Consider the following 6,125-nt stretch of genomic DNA (forward strand, 5'->3'; position numbering starts at 1 on the left):
TAAATTGGTATGACTCGACCGAGGATCGAACCCACGACCTCCCGTTCATGGGGCCGGCGCTCTACCACTGAGCCACCATGCCAAGTTACAACCACATTTATCGGTTTGAGCCTGATATTTCAGGGAGCAAAATAATCATGGCACATGAAGGAATATAAAAGTGCAAGAGAGCGAAACGCGTGAGCAAAAGTTTTCACATTCTTATGATAAAAGTCATATTTTATGACATGTTTTGACTTTTACAAAATCATATCAGTCAATCTGTTCCTTGCATTTTCTTGTTCTCATTCCTCATTCGTGATGTTTTTCCTTGGTCGTAAAACTTATTTTATATTTTTTGAGGGGAGGGGCCAGTGCCCCCAAAGCCCCCCCCCCCCTCCTGCCCCGATCTATTTAAAGGACAAGTCGACCCCAACTAAACGTTGATTTGAACAAATAGAGAAAAATCCAACAAAAATAACAATGAAATTTTCATCAAAATCGGATGTAAAATACTTATGACATTTTAAAGTTTTGCTACATTACACAAAAGAGTTATATGCACATCCTGGTCGGTAGGTAATGAGGGGACCACTCACTCACTATTTCTTTTGTATTCTATTAAATGAAATATCTTAATTTTCTCCTCATTATAGAAGGTGAAATAAGTTTTCTTCCTCCATGAACATGGGGAATTGCAATTGTTCTAACACTTTATGGTTTAGTAAAACTGGTCCTTATTGTGAAATCTGTAAAAAAAAGAAATATTGTATAATTAAAACAATTAAAAACAAAAGAAATAGTGAGTGGAGGACATCAAAGACTCTTATTTGTGTGTTGCCGAGTTTTGCATATAACTGTTTTGTAAAACGAAACTTTAAAATGTCATAACTTTCTTATTTTACATCAGATTTTGATGAAATTTTCAATGTTATTCTTGTTTTATTTTTCTCTATTGATTCAAATCAACATTTTTCTGGGGTGGACTTAACCTTTAATGGGATGGGTACCGTCATGATAATATCAAAGCCGTTGACATATTATTATCAGATTCGAACCCAATTTGTCACGCCAAAAATTGTTTTTTAGTAAAATATTTTTCAAATCATATCTTTCGCGAAATCGAGCTTATAGAATACCCTCACACTAATATCAAAGCCAGTGGTTGTCATATTTATTCGAACCCAATTTGTAAATCATTCCAAATTTGTCTTTCAAGAAACTATTTTTTAATCACATTTTTCGCGAAATCGAGCTTATAAAGTATACCTTCACACTAATATCGAAGCCACTGATTGTCAGATTCGAACCCAATTTGTCAATCATGCCAAATTTTGTTTGTTAATCAACTATATTTCTACATCATATTTTTCGCGAAATCGAGCTCATAAAACACCTTCACACTAATATCAAAGCCACTGATTGTCATATTCGAACTCAATTTGTCAATCATTCTAAATTTGTTTTTCAATTAAGAAACTATTTTCATATCATATTTTTCGCGAAATCGAGCTTACTAAATACCTTCACACTATTATTGATTTTCAGATTGGAACCCAATTAGTCAATCATGCTTAACTTGTTCTAGTTTTTTTTAAGAAACTATTTTCTTAATCATATTTTTCGCGAAATCGAGCTAATAAAATGACATCCCATAGTTACTTTCACTTTACTAAAACATGACACGTATCAGAGCCCTGCTTATTTTTTTTTCTTGAACTAAAAAAAGCAGTGGTAACTTGAGCGGGACATTGAAGAACGATCGACGGGGATATGCTGGCAGGGTGATCGTCTACGATTACGTTGTCTTGATCATGGGGCCTTATAGACCCCCCATTCGTGTCTAAGGTTCCATGTTTTTTCTCGAAAACAAGTCAAATTTGATGGTAATAATTTCTGGTAAACTGGAGTCGCTGAACGAGAGATCCAAAACCTTGAAGTAATTGGAGTCTGTTCAAATTAGACATTTGTTTGGCACCGGAAGTGTACGTCTGAATGTTCTGCTTAGTGGTATCTCAATTGGTCAATGTTCATCTTTTTTTCTTTATGGTAGCCCTAAAGGGGCACCACTAATCAAAATCAATACATAAGTTGTAGAAATTCCCAATATCCTCACTGATATTGAAACATTGGTGTTGTGGAGAATTCTAGAAGATTACATTGCTTGTTGCCCAATTTTTCCCCTTCAACCTAAAGTGCCAGAAAGATGACGACAAGGCTTATTAGTTTTTATGCAAAACAAGTAAAAAGTTGTATGTTCATGGACGCAATCAAAATAAATAATACGCAAATCCAGTATGATGTTTTACTAAAGAAATTAATTTTGAAATCGACTATAATTCATAACCGTTGCCTTATCACAATAATTATAGGAAGTTATAACCATATTTCATGTTTAATTACATTTTTAGAATCATCAAAATTGATGATAGAGACAAACAATAGCTTGTCATAATAACTGGCAACGAATCCTACCATACCAGCAAAGCATTGATTTATTCTCTTTTTTTGGGGGGGGTCACTTTTAAATTAGTGGGGGACGACTCTATCATAGGTTGCTGTACACAATATTCTACATTCAAGGGGCGACTCCCGCCCCCATCGCCGCCCCATCTCCCTGAATCGCCGCCTATGCAGCAAACGAACATAGGAATTTTATTTGGGTCGGGTCGTTAATACTGTTAACCTGTTGCGAGAATTGGGAAATGGGCGTGGTTTAAACGACTGGGCACGAGTCTCTATACCTCTAGCTCTACCCCCGTCTCGTCGGCGTACATACGCTAACAGGGAAGTTCTGGGCTTATAAAAATGAATGTCAAGTTCAAGAACCTACTAGTACATCCCAAATCACATGATCATTATACTTCCACGAAACAGAAGACAACGAACGAGCCTGATCTAATGCCAAAGCTCTCCTTCCTGGCACCGTGCCAGGATACGAGACCGGTGCCACCGAGTCGAGAAGAAGTTACCAATTTTACTCTTGAGATATAAAATTTTTTAGAAAAAGTGAAATTGAAACATTCTCAAGTTCATCAAATCACATCCCTTGGTGCGTTGATAATGATGTTACTTGATATTTTTCGGAAAGACATAGACGAAAATGAAACGGTAAATTACCACATGGCCTATTACTATTAGTAAATTCAATCTCTATTATGGAATATTTCTATATTTTTGTTCGAATCTCTTTCAATAATTTGGCCTATAGAAACAAGACGTAATCAGTGGGACATCGACGACAAATGTACGTGATAAAGAAGTAAAGTACAATTCGTTTACTGCCAACTCGTCCACTCACCACATGCCCTATACCTTTATTTAGTCTAATGCCGTTCTATCCACCATCAACATTTCGTCTAACAACCATTTGGTCCAATGAATCATTTGGTCCAATCATCACTTCGTCCAATCACTATTTCGTCTCATGATAACCACTTGGTCTAATATCCATTTAATTTTCATTCATTTTGCACAGATAACACTTAGTCCAATTAGACCAAATGGTATATGGACTAAATGGCTATTGGACCAACTGGTTATTAGACGAAATGGTGAGTGAACAAATTGGCAAATTAGACCATGTGGAGAATATAAGAGTCGATGGTAGACCAAATGACAGTAGACGAGTTGGCAAATTGACGAATTGGTATTAGAGGAATTAGAAATAAACCGATAAAGAGATTGAAGATTTCGGTCAAGCAATGTAAAAGCCCAGTAACCATGGCAACTGCTCCCGCCCGCTGACATTATCTACAGAAAACCAAAATACTGAGTCCCCGGTTATTGCTCCTTGATATACTTTGAATTCCATTTTTATTTAAGCAAAATAAATATATCGCAATACTTGGAAATATTTTTACCGATTTGGCAAGATTTATAATCAAAATAAGAAAACATTCATTATTTGGAAGGAGGCCCATGCAACTCGCTAAAAAAAAAAACTATTACCAACTATAGGTCTGAGTGAAATCTGCAGTACAAGAGAATGAACCGACCGATTATTCCTTTTTCTAAAAAGTTGAATAATAAATCAATGTTGGTGTTTCCTCATTTGAAAAAAAGGAACAAGAAAGAAAATGATGAAAATTTTATTTGCCCCTAAAGACAAGGTTATGCAGCCTTTCCGAGAAACTTGGTATATGATTTCCTTCTTGGGCTTAGTTTCATCATCTCCCTCTCACGTCCCTGGGGCCCGTTGCAGAAGAGTTGCGTTTAAACGCAAGTCAAAAAGACAATCGCAAGTCAAAAATGCGCGCTGTTGATTGGTTCAAGTTGCGCATGATTTTTAGAGTTGCGTTTGATTGCAACTCTTTCTGCAACGGGCCCCTGGTTTCATTGACTGCAAACATGGCGAGGGAATTCCTTGGAATCGACACCACTTTGTACCCATTATGCCCCCCCCCCCTCCGTCTCTCCCTCTCTCTCTAAATAATGTGTTTGGTATAGTTTGGTGCCTGGTAATAACCTAGATAACATTTCCCCAAGGGGAGGGGGCGGACGAACACTCCATCAGGGGCGGTGCCAGGGTCGGGACATGACGACCTAAAAGTCAAGTATTTTTTTTCTCTCAATCGTCAATTGAGTGCACTATAAATCCAAGGGTTTGAAATAAATCCAGATAGGCTATGAATTATGAAGTTTGAATTTACTTTGAAATCTCAAAAGCTTCAAATTCAGATCTTTTAGATTTATATTTAAATCAACAAGGTTTAAATCTAAATCTAATATTCGGCTGGTCACTCTTCACAGCCGATCTGGATTTACTTCTAATCCTTGGAATTTAGAGTGTAATGGGGGCAAATGTACAGTGTATAACTAGGCTATTGTTAGTGAGAAAAATCCCTGGTTTAAGTCCCAGACTATATTAATCTTCTTTATTTTTATTACTCGAAAAATCTCAGAGGGGCGGTTGCCTCCCCTCCCCCCCCCCCCCACCGACCAACATGTTAAACCACTCTGCCCTAAACTGCACTGGTATAAGCACGCATCCCGCCCCCTCCCCTCCACCATTAATGGAGATCCCGTGCCCACCCCATTCGAGTCTCAAATTTTGTACAGCAACCTATATGGGGGAGGATCGTTTCACCCCCCCCCCCCCTCCCCCGGATAAATATTGTTACGAAATTGCCGCATATCCCCACCATCATCATCCCGGGGCTCGTAACACAAACCTTAACAATCAATTGTAGAACATTTTTCTATGATTGATTCCATTGACTGCAATGTACAATCAATCGTAGAAATCAAGCGTACGATCAATCGCTAACCTTTGTGTTACGGGGCTCTGATCATAATAAGGTTTAAAGATTTGGACGAAAATTATCAAATTCATAAATTATGTTAGTGAAAATAATTACCAACCTTAAACTTTTATGGTTATATAGAAATGCTAAGGCATAACCATTCATATTTTTTTCAATGACATCAAATGGTTGTGTTGACATGGTTTCAATTATTGAAGAAAAACAAAAAGCCCTTATCTTAAGCAAACACGTCTTGTGAATTCTATGATTCTCAAATATTGATATTCCTAATAACTACCATCTTCATATTGACATAGAGCATGCATGTGCGAGAAAATGTTTACTTGTCGCTCATGAGTATTGTCCTTGTAAAACAACATGAAAACTTATCCTACATGTATATATGTAGCAGTAGTCAGCTAATCATGTCCACTAGATTTTATTTTTTCCCCAATTATTGAAGAATAATAATGACCCCTTTCTTAATCAAGCATATCTTGTAAGTTCAATGGTTGACAAATCCTAATAACTACCATCTTCATATTGACATAGAGCATGCATGTGCGAGAAAATATTTACTCGTCGCTCATGAGTATTGCCCTTATAAAACAACGTGAAAACTTATCCTATATAAAATTATGTAGCAGTAATCAGCTCATCATGTCCACTAGATTTTTTCCCCAATTGTTGAAGAATAATAATGACCCCTTTCTTAAGCAAGCATGTCTTGTGAATCCAATGATTCTCAAATATTGATATTCCTAATAACTACCATCTTCATATTGACATAGAGCATGCATGTGCGAGAAAATGTTTACTTGTCGCTCATGAGTATTGTCCTTGTAAAACAACATGAAAACTTATCCTACATGTATATATGTAGCAGTAGTCAGCTAATCA

Source organism: Lytechinus variegatus, chromosome 9 (assembly GCF_018143015.1).
Source record: "Lytechinus variegatus isolate NC3 chromosome 9, Lvar_3.0, whole genome shotgun sequence".
Classification (NCBI taxonomy): Eukaryota; Metazoa; Echinodermata; class Echinoidea; order Temnopleuroida; family Toxopneustidae; genus Lytechinus; species Lytechinus variegatus.